Genomic DNA, 12,221 nt, shown 5'->3' on the forward strand with positions numbered 1-12,221 from the left:
AGCTGGCCATCGATCTGACTCTTCGTCGCTTTTCAACACCTGCAGCTCGTGTCTTTCCCCAGACCGAGACCCGCCGTTGTCCCCCCGTCCTGTCCAACCCCTGGCGTTCAACTGTCCGCTTACTTCTCCTGTTGTGTTTTGAAATGAGCTGCTCTCGGCAAACGCGCATTCGCCAACACATTCGCAACCCTCCCATTTCACACCTGTCCTCCCGTTATCACCCGGACAGTGGCACAACGTCACTAGACCACGTTTAAACAGCTTTCGTTCAGGACTTATATTTAGGAATATAACACATTCTCTTATCAAAGATATACTTAACGTATCCAGCGCTCCCGGTAAACGTCCGCGTCTCCTGATGACGTCATCAGCACCGCCACACTCCAGTCCGGCGCGAACCCTGAGTGCAGCCGACCTGCTGACCCCGCCCTCGCGTCCACAGACCCGGGCTCTGGTTTAAAAAAGATGCTGCTGATTTCCCATTCGCCACCCGCACTGCTAACGTGAGTCGCATTCATTCTCTAAGCCTGGACCACGAGCAGGGAAGAGAAAAGCGCAACACAGGTGCATTTCCCCAGCTCTCCACAAACCTGTTTCACCGTGAAGCAAGAAATAAATAGAGCTCTGAACTTCGGAGAGTAATAAATAACCTGGCTCTTCGGCACGCTGCTGCCCAGCTCATAGCAGGACGGAGCCTCTGAACCCTGAAATACCACGACCGTCCAATCTGCAGTCTCCCTGCGTTTCTTCATTCTAAATTCTGCGTCTCATCATATCTAAACTCACCCCTCCGAATCTCAAGCCCCCTCTGTTCTTCCTCCATGTCCTTTTAATCTCACTTTTCTCCTGTGTGTTTAACTGCCTCTCGTGTCCCCGGGTTCCTGTCTCCACGGCTACTGCGGCCGTCTCCTCGGCCCCGGGTCTGTCCGGCGTCCTACCTCTGACCCAGTCAGCAGTTGTCCTGTGTCTTGCGCCCCTGTCACATTCGTGTTTCTGTCCAATTCAGCCCTTACAGATGCAGCCATTCAAAATGCGCGGTAAAAACCCGCGGTACGGTAACCTACCCACAAGCCACCGCGGGGCACCGGAGGGTACCACAGGGCAAGTGATTGGCTGGCCAAAATGACCGACAGGGGCACTCGTGGTGCATTGGTTGGTAGTGCAAAGATTTAATCATTTAATGTCTTTATTGTGCACATTTTAATCTGCTTAGTTTTGAATATTTATATGGATTTTACCACTAAAGGGAAATTTTAGTAGCTGAGCATAAAAAGAAGAGGAGCATAACGCATCTGAAGGTCATAAACGATATTAATTTAGGAACATAAACATTACTGTATGTATGTAAACTGTACTGTGTATGGCTGGTCTTGGTAGTTTAAAGAAAAAATACACACCAGTCTTCCATTTCTCCCTAAACATTTTAAGCATGAAAGTTTTATGAAACGGTACCCAAATATGCGATTGCTGTATAAAATGAATTTTAATTAAAAAAAATTATTTAACACGAACATTAAGCTGTTTACATGTTCCGCCTGAGAACAGTCACCCGTTGCTACCCAATGGTGCAGAATGGTGATTGGCTGACACCATCTGACACCCCTCTGATTGGAGAAAAAAGACGTGCTGGTTTGCTATACCAGGAAGAGGATTTCTTTCTATTCAAAACGTGTATTTTAAAAGTTTAAGAAGTAAAAACCTTACAGCGTACACAGATTTCTAAACTGATCAGGATCGTTATCTTTGTCTTATGCATAATAATGTTCACCGCTCTGTCCAGCAAATTAATAATAAACTTTATTTTATATAGCTTTTTAAACGAATAAGTAATTAGATTGCTCATAAACCTAATCACTTGCTTTTTCTTTTTATTTAGGCTCAGATTTCAACTATAGATCGTATTATTAATAACCATAATAACAACCAACCAACAAAAACAACCATATAAACATAATACCAACCAAAAACATAGATAACAACCACAATACAAAATCAAATAATCAAACCATTTTACACTCGCAAAGTCCTCTAATTATCATAATCCCGCCCCTTATGCAAAACCAAACCTTCCTCCCATCCCAGTTTATCCTGTTTATCATAAACAAAATCCATCTCAATTTTCAACATAAAGCATTACACAAAATCAATACCTCAACACTCCATACTCAACAACGATAATTCACAAACAGCCTGAACATGTAACTCCACATTCCCAAACATACCTAATTTCCATAGCCCCGCCCCTTATGCAAAACCAACATCCCTCCCCTGTTCTCTCTCTCCCCTGGCGGTTGTAATTGTTTTTATTTTCAAATAAATTTGAGCAAAGTCATGTATTTTAAAAATCTTAAGATTTTTATATTTATGTCTTTATTTAGTGGTTTCATTAGTGACAAAGGCTAAACTTTCTCGGAAAAATGTCTTTTATGTAAACCATGTTTGCTATTAATTCATTCAGGGCTAAAATATGTTCATTGTCTTCTAATGAAAGAAGGGTTCCTTTCGCCGTAGTCGGGAGCCTAGCCTTTAACTAGTAAGTACTGTATTTACTGGGTTCTTGAGGGGGTGTCTTTCGCTGGAAATCTCGCCTCCTACTTTGAAAATACCCGTGAAACCGGTTCAATTCGTCACAGCCAGCACTCCTGCAGAGAGTTGGGTTGTACTTGCAGTGCATACAGTACACGCGTTATGCTCTTCGTTAATGTCTGTGAAGTTTTATTTAAGCTCTGAGCCATACTGATTCTTCTGGAAGCCAGTTTCCGCCAGGGAGTAAAAAAAAAAACACACTATGGTATTCTCTCCAATGCAGTGCAGTTAAAAACATACCTCTGATGCTGCTCCTAAATGAATATCGTTTATGACCATCAGAAGCTTTATGCTCCTTTTCTTTTTTCCAGTGGATTGAACAGGGAGAGGCATTTCATGATGTACTTTTCACTGATGAAACAACAGTGGCTCTGGAACAGTTTTCAACCAAGTCGTTTTATAAAAAGGGGAGATATGTACACGTTGCTGAAGCTAAACGTTTAGCCTTTGTCACTAATGTAAACACTAAATAAAGACATATAGAAATCCCTACGTTACAGACTGTATATGGCTGGTATCGGTAGTTTAAAGAAAAAATACACACCAGTATTCCACTTTCTCCCTAAACATTTTAAGCATCAGAGTCTTACATGTGGTTATTTCGAAAACGTTTGTACGTGCTCCTTCTTACCATGTTACTGTTTACCGTTACTGACCATATTAAGTTTAAGTGCCTGTGGGCACTTTTCCTGTCCGTGGGGGGTGGACCGTCTTTCATTAGAAGGTTAGTCTGTTCTACTCTGAGAATGTAGAGGGGGTGGAAAGTGCCCGCGGTCATTTAATTAGTATTAAAATCTTAGTTATCTTTCTAGTTCACAGGTTTGCATGCATAATTTAATTTTGAAAGCCACTGAGACATCAGGTACTACTGTTGTATTTATGAAAAAGAAACAAAACAAAAAACATACTAACAACTGTGCCATCCTACTCCTTAGTTAATACATTTTATTATTCATAAACAGTTAACATTGTTAGCAAAATATTTTGAATTATATTTAACCCTATTTTTTCTTTAGTTTTGTATTTAACTTATTATATGATAGTCAGACTTAATGTATATTAATGTATATTTGAACAATGAAAATATATTTTTACAAGATTTTACATTAAGCACTTAAAATTAATATGGTTAATAATAGTAAACTGTAACATGCTGTAACAAGATCGGTTAAACTGCGAAGAAAATCCTTTCAGAGAAAATGTTTCAGGTGTGAAGAACAAACCTGTTCCCACACACCCTGCCCCCACTACCATTAGAATATACACAAACATTTTAGCGTTTCATTCTGAGCAGAAGACCCTCACACCTGAAGAGTGCTGGCTGTGACGAATTAAACCGGTTTTACAGGTTTCAATCACAGATTGGGACTCAGTAAAGTAACACACAGCGCCACTGGATTTGATAATACTGTACCTAACCAAAATCCGCAATATGGAAACAGAACCTGTGTAATTGTTGATAGATGATGTACTCGTAACATTTTTTCAAGACGAACTACAACATTTAAAAAATGACTTGTATGTACTTGATATCTCTAATCAATCCATGGGTTCCAGCACAAAACGAAACTAAAATGCATACCGTTTCGCGCTTCTTATTAGTTGCTCAAAAGTAATTTGACCGTATGAAATGCATAATATAAACCTAGAAACATATACGTGAGCAGTACTTAAGCACTGTAGTATCGGTGTTAAGACATACCTCTCAAATACTGTAAATCAAGCTAAAAATATCTCAAGACCGATTCTGGTCGTAATGAAACCATGTTTCGTGTATGTTTTCTTTTTCATCTTGAAATAACTCATTTCTAAATACCTTTTTCACTGTTAACATCTTGTAGCAACTTTGCGACAAAATATACACTCTGACAGTTCATCCTGCTACCAACATTAAATAAAACAAATCTTAAGATTTCTATATTTATGTCTTTATTTAGTGGTTTCATTCGAAGCTTACAATGTTTAGGGAGAAATGGAATACTGGTGTGTATTTTTTTCTTTAAAGTACCGAGACCAGCCATATACTGTATGTTTATGTTAAGATTTCCCTTCAGTGGTAAAATTAGATATGAATATTCAATACTTAAACGGGCACAGTTAAGACATTAAATATACATATACATATTGTATACAGTACAGTTTGCATACGGTAATATGTTTATGTTACGCGATTAAAAAATAAATAAATAAAAATGAAAAGTCCAGCACCAGCTGGATTCAAACACACAACCTGCCAGTTGGTAGTCACGCACCTAGACCAGTAGGCTACAAGACAGCTCGCATAAGCAGGCAGGCGAAACAGCCCTACACAGTCCTGCCGCAGTACACGGATATAATCATACCGTTATTAAATTCTAGAGATACGCGATTCCATATTATATTCCCTTTTAATCAAATTCTAAAAGTATGCTTGTTGACTCCGGTATCATGTTAGTTAAAGACTTCGAAGCTTACAATGTTTAGGGAGAAATGGAATACTGGTGTGTATTTTTTTCTTTTCATGATAGGTGTCGCATTTTAAATCATTTTCGTAGTTAGAAATTATGAAACACCCTGTTAAAAGCAAGGAAGTTTTTATGCCCGTTGAAGTAAAACAAAATGCCTGACAAAGTATGGCTTGGACAGATTCAAAGTGCTTGTACAAATGTGCTAAAGAAATTATACTTTGAGTATACAGCTTGTCCAAAGTCATCCATTATTAATACTATTAGTAATATCTTCTGTATGTCTCGTGTCCTCGTCTCGTTGCGTCTTGGTCCCCGGTGTCCAGTTCGGCCTCAGGTCTATCCCTCTCGTCTTCTGCTGCTCCCAAAGCTTGATATCCGTACAGGAAGGTCCTACTGGTGTCCCCGACTCATTGGTGTCTCTATCCCCGGGGTCCCATTCGGCCCCGGGTTCATTCCTCTCGTTCTGCGCTGCTGCTGATGCCAGCTCCTCCGCTCCAGTCCTGCTCTCGCTCCGCTTTCCAGGCCACACCGGCTTCTGGGTCAGTCCAGCGTCTTCTCAGCTGCAGCACTACAGGGCCGAGCCACACTCAAACCATTCGCTGCCTGGAGGAGGGGCATCCATTGGGCCGGGACCCCCAGAGGTTTGTCTTCTCCCAACCGGAGGTTTTGTTTTCCTCTCCACGGTGCCCACATGGAGTCACTGAGCGGTCAACAGCGCTTTCAGTCCTGTTCCAGAGTCCGTAAGAATCCGAGCCGTTAGTCCCTTATACTTAACTCTGCCTCGGATACCAGGAGGTCACACGTCAGCAGGTGTATACGCCTCAGCGTTACACACTCACCCTGTCTGCCCAGGAGACTCTTATCAAATCCAATGGTTACAGGAGGCCGAGACGCTGCCGGTTACCTCTGTCCCTCAGTCTATTCACAGTACCAATACAGCAGACGAGTCTCCAATTTCCACTGCTGCTTTTGGGGGTACGATTGGAAACTCGGGCCCTTATCCAATCAGATAACACCGCCATTTTTAGTCAATTTAATAACGCCAGTGACTTCCTTTCCCGTTTACCAAGTTCTCGCGAATCCGGAGCTACTGAGGACGTCTCTTCCAGCTCAAGGCTGCCTCCTTGCTGCTCAATGCGGATGTGTTTTAATAAGCAGCTCGCCCAGGTCTTCGGAGGCCTTCCTTCTTTACAAGCAGTGACCCTAAACAAACACTCCCCCAGCTGTTATTCGAGCTCTGTGATGACCCACAGTTCACACCACGTGTTCCTCTCCCCTCCTCCACGCTTCAGAATTCTGCATTGGTGGTTTGGGGTCCCGCTGGGAGACCAGGACCCCCCAGAAGAACCTTGTCCTCTGGCCAGGAGCCTTCAGCCAAGCGGGTTAAGCCACAGTTTCGCTCCATGACGCTTTCATCCTGGGTGTTGTCATTCCTCGTGAAAGGCTTTTCCCAATAACAAACCCTGGGTAACACAAAGCCTGCATCATGTCCTCCTAAAAGAGAAACAGGCTTTTTCTCAAGGGGACGCCCAGCTCAGGAAGGAAGTGCAGAGAGAGGTGAAAAGGGAGATCAGGAAAGCTAAGGAACAGTATAGGGTGAAAATAGAGAACACCATGACAACAGGTGACACCAGGATGGCATGGCAGAGCATTAAAATCATGGCCAATATCCCTCAGAAACGTAGTGGCAGCACTGTACCCTGTTAAATGGTGTGGATGGGCAACAGCTGGCCAATGATCTGAATGTGTTTTATACCGCCGTTGAGTTGAAATCTACAACCAGCTCAGCTCATAGTGCTATTCACCCTGGATCTGGAGAGGCTGTTTTTAAATTGCCACAGCAGAGGTACGTAGACCTTTTAGGAAACCTTATATTAGGAAAAGTGCACGTCCAGATAATGTGTGTGGGGTAGGGTCCCACAATCTTGTGCAGATCAGCTTTGCGATATGTTTAGTTTTCTCTTCCAGATGTCCTTAAGCTTACAGATCATTCCCTCTCTGTGGCAGAAATCCATCATTATTCCTGTTCCTAAAACTGCCCAGCCTAGTGGCCTTAACAGCTACAGGCTGGTTGCCCTCACATCTCTCCCAGTGAAAGCTCTTGAGAGAATAGTGAAGCACCACATCACAAAGAGCATACAAGCCCTCATCGACCCCCTGCAGTTTGCACACAGGGACAGGAGGGGAGTAGACGATGCAAAACACACATTAAATCTGGTCTATCAACACCTGGACCAACCAGGGACCTTTGTAAGGATTTTATTTGTTGACTTCTCCTCTGCTTTCATCACAATACACCCACTGTTGCTTGCGCAGAAACTCTCAAAGTATTGTACTTCAGTCTGAATGAGAACTTGATAAGCATGTCACCCGTCATTCACAAAGACAGTCCGGAGGAAATCAATATCACTGACCAGCCCTTCGCTGGATCTGATCGATGGGCAGGAATGGTGAGCCGGTGAGCAGCCAGCAGTGATGTAAGCAGTCAGCTCACCCATCAGCTCAGCTGGAGGGAGCCAGCGGGACACGGGACACACGTCCACGAGGGCCGTGAGACCTCGTGGCTTAAGAAGCGCATCTGTACCAGGGCGACCACGGGAGTCGTGCTGAGCCTGCCGGGTACAGGTGTAGACTTCAGCATCCCTGCAGTTTGCACCGAACGGGCTGACGGACTGGGATCCGTGTCAGGTCTTGTAGGAGACTCTGTGCGATGTGGTAAGAGCTGGAAGAGACAGGAGGCATGGTGAAAGGTAACACACAGAGGTTTAATAGTGCACAAAATAATAGTGACGGTCCGTGAGACAGTGAGCGGGGGAGACAAGGAATAGCATCCAAATCCAAACAGGTCAAAGGCAGGTCAGGGCCCAGTCCGGGGGTCCAGCGACGAGTGATCCATCTTGGGACAAGACAAGGTTAAAATCCCCGGGAGGGGAGAACACACGAACAGACAAAACACGAGGTCCAGGGGTGACGGGGCGAGACCCTCCAGACCCCGGGCTCAGGGAGCGGGAGGTGTCGGGGACACCTGTGCCCCCAGGAGACAGACGTAGGGTTTCCTGGTGCCAGGCAGGCCTCGCGACATCCTGACCCTAATGATGAGCCCCGAGGACTGGAGGAGCTGGTCTTTAAATAATACAGACAAGAGGGCACACCTGGGGAGCTTAACCACAAGGACAATAATGGGAGTTGTGGAGCGCACTCTAGAGAGGGATGTCGGGCGTGACACCCATCAGCTTTACCTGATAGTCTGGTGCATCTCCCAGTCCCATGAGCACAGACACTGCAGCAAGACTGTAACCCCAACCTGAACATCTCCTGCCTCCTTTCCCCACCACAGGCACTACAAGGGTCCAGGAACAGGACTGGTAGAGACTCCCTGTTTGAATAATGAGGACTCATTGGATGAAAAGTAAAATGTTCAATTGGAGAAAACAGCTCAAGTATGAGCACAAACATATTATCGCTACTCAATTATTAGAAAGAGAGAAAGGAGCCTTCCTTTCTGATGTTCTCATGACTTTAATACTGACCGACTGATTTGCACTGATTTACCCAACTGATTATAATTAACAATACTGATGTCGCCAAACCAGCAAGAGAGACAGAATGTTAAGACACTTTCAATACATAACTTATAGAAAAGAGTGAAATTAGTTCTGTTTATCTTGAATTAGCTGGGTTTTCTACTAAACAAATAATTGTTGACAATGTATCATTCCTAAAATGTTTATTTCTTTTCAAGACATTTAACTTCAAACAGAACATTGATTCAAATCATTTAGATTTGGGCCCATGGTTTTCTGGGCATTTTAATAAGCTGATCAGGGCTGTGTCTTCAACAGACTTATACGAGACATCTGTGTGTTTGCTCTGATGCTTATTAGTGTACAGAATGTAGAGCAGGAGGGGAAACACAGCCCTGTGGTGACCCAGGGGACGTGTAGGGAATGTCAGAGCTGTGTGTTAAGAAGTCTGGGACCCACCTTATCAGGTTCTGGTTGAAAAAGAAGGAACTTCTGTCTCAACTGAGTTTGTGTGCGATGGTGGTTTTTAAGTTAAATGTAATGAAATGAACGGAATGTTAAAAAATGTTGTCCATGGCTCAAAACACACACTATTCTTAATTTTCCAATTCTGAGTGTTTCTAAAATGTTTCAGATCAAAGTTAAATTAGATTTCCGTGCTCAATGTAACCGGTCAGTACAGCGCTCTGTTTCTACTGGAACACGTGAATGGACTTGTGAAATTGTGTTGTCAGGTCCTGGTCTCTCTTACTGTTCAAACACTGTGATTCTTGTGGAGAAATGTGTCGCACACGAGCCTCAGGGGAATATTAACATCCTCCCGGACCCCACTAAGCCTATTTCATTTGGGAAATAACTCCCACCTAACGTCCATGTTTTAGGGCGCACATTAAGGACGTTACACGTGGCCCCTGTATTCCTATCTAGCAGTGCTGAAGTGGCCCTCAAGGGCCCGGCTGTGTGAGTGGAGGGCTGGGCCTGTGGTTTTACTGGGCTCTGGAGGGTCCAGGATCTCAGACACACAGTCCTCACCACTTCGCCCATCTGACGGGCTGCGAGCAGTGTCCTCTGAGGGTCAGAGCGCTGCGGTCTGGTCAGGAGCCCCACTGTGAGGGCAGAAGAAGCGGTTTACCACATCCTGGTCCTGGGCTGGGCCAGGGCAGGGGATTAGCAAGGCCAGGGAGTGGCCTGGAGCAGAGCTGCAGCACTGCTGCGATCCTGAGCACACAAGGCAGAATACAGCCCCACAGGGCAGCTCGGCCACACACTGACCAGGCCAGCGGTCAGCGGGGGACCGCCTGTCCGCCCTCGAGCCCCTCCTCACGCGGACATCACAGCGACAGTAACGAGTTACTGTAATTAGTGAAGGAGTTCGATCAGATTTCAGTGCCTGTCTGTGCTGCGTGTCCAGTCCTGCTCCAGAGCCTGGGGAATTAAGAGCGAATTGTTCATTCACATGTCTGTACGCACAAGCACTGCTCAAACTGTGTTTGGATTAGAAATATAGTGCAGATTGCATTTTGCCCACTTAAAATGAACAGAAAACTCCTGAATTTGAGATTGTAGGTAGAAAATACAGCATGAGTGATCAGCGTTACTGAAATTCACACGTTCTCTGAGCTGAGAGGACAGGAGGGGAATCTCAGCTCCCTGTGAGGGACGACTGTCTGTTCAGAGCAGAGATCCAGCGCTGACATGGAGATCCCTGAGAGGGGGTCTGCTAGTGGTCACTGCACGTCATGGAGGAGGAAGAGTACGCCCATCACAGGAGAGGAAGAGTATTTATATCATGGGGATGAAGAGCATGTCTGTCAAAGACAATGAAGAGCACGCCCATCACTGGCGGTGAAGAGTATGTCTATCACAGGTGATGAAGAGTATGTCTATCACAGGTGATGAAGAGTATGTACAGAACACTGCAGTAAACTTCATTGTAGCTTCAACCAGCTCTTCTCCGACTCTAGAATCGGATCATTAAGCCACATTTCTGTCTCAGCTCATTCAGTGTCCACAGTCGTCCCCTTCTCACTCGGAGTCCAACTCTCTCCGGATCATAGGGTGACCCCAGAACATCAGCAGAGGACCCCCAGTCACGCAGGGGCCGACTCTTCTCTTGTTGATGTCACAGTGAGAGCCGAAGAACATACAGAAGCTCCAGTAAATCCCAGCCCTCCTGTGCTAACAGTGCGTGAGTCCGGCTCTGGAAAATCTGTTTGCTGATCGGCTGTAATTCTGTTTGCCTGTTTGTCAGCCTGCCCCTCCTGTCCACCCTCAGGGGCCACGAACCCGGAGCCTGGGGCTATAAAGGGAAGAGCAGCACCTTCACGGCACCAGTCTGCAGAGCGACCCCGAGGAAGATGACGGTCTGGGCGGTGGTGTGGATGGCGAGTGTGGCTCTCGCAGCTGCAGTGGAAGGTGAGATCGTGCTCTGCTCCTCTCTGAGGTCTCGCTGCCCGCTGGCGCTGGCTCAGGGCTGTCTGGGGCGAAGCTGTCCTGTCCTTGAGGTGAACATGGCTGTCCTTATCCTGCTGCACCTCATCAACAGCCATACAGGACAGCTGGGAGCTCACAGCCAGACAAGGCAGGACTGATCAGATACGAACGAGTGCTCAGTACAATACAGGCCAGCTGGCCTCTTGTCATTTCTCTCTAAGCAGAGATTTCATGTACAAGAACTCTTTACAGTTCCTGCTGTCTTAACCTGATAGGAAAATCACACTAACTCTTGTTTTTTATTTTTTTAAAGAACCACCAAAAATCAATCCGATTCTGATAAGAAACAACATTCCTCTTGTCCCCACCATACAAGTGCTTCCTGGTGTTGTGGGTAAGTAAGAGTCTCTGAACCGAAATACTAGATGAGCTGGACTGAGTATCTACAGCTCTGATGAGGGAGTGTTAGTGTGAAGTTACAGAGGAGCTGGACTGAGTGTCTCTACAGTATCTCCAGCTCTGATGAGGGACTGTTAGTGTGAAGTTACAGAGGAGCTGGACTGAGTGTCTCTACAGTATCTCCAGCTCTGATGAGGGACTGTTAGTGTGAAGTTACAGAGGAGCTGGACTGAGTGTCTCTACAGTATCTCCAGCTCTGATGAGGGACTGTTAGTGTGAAGTTACAGAGGAGCTGGACTGAGTGTCTCTACAGTATCTACAGCTCTGATGAGGGAGTGTTAGTGTGAAGTTACAGAGGAGCTGGACTGAGTGTCTACAGTATCTACAGCTCTGATGAGGGAGTGTTAGTGTGAAGTTACAGAGGAGCTGGACTGAGTGTCTCTACAGTATCTACAGCTCTGATGAGGGAGTGTTAGTGTGAAGTTACAGAGGAACTGGACTGAGTGTCTACAGTATCTACAGCTCTGATGAGGGAGTGTTAGTGTGAAGTTACAGAGGAACTGGACTGAGTGTCTACAGTATCTACAGCTCTGATGAGGGAGTGTTAGTGTGCAGTTACAGAGGAGCTGGACTGAGTGTCTCTACAGTATCTCCAGCTCAGGTGATGCTCTCTCTCTCTGTGTGTCTCAGCTCATCCCCGGGGAGTGTGCAGCACCTGGGGCAGGCATCACTACCGCATGTTTGACGGGGAGCTCTATCAGCTCCCGGGCCCCTGTAACTACGTGCTGGCGTCCCACTGCCGTGCTGCCTATGAGCACTTCAACATCCAGAT

This window comes from Lepisosteus platostomus, chromosome 18 (assembly GCF_059453375.1).
Source record: "Lepisosteus platostomus isolate fLepPlt1 chromosome 18, fLepPlt1.hap1, whole genome shotgun sequence".
Taxonomy (NCBI): Eukaryota; Metazoa; Chordata; class Actinopteri; order Semionotiformes; family Lepisosteidae; genus Lepisosteus; species Lepisosteus platostomus.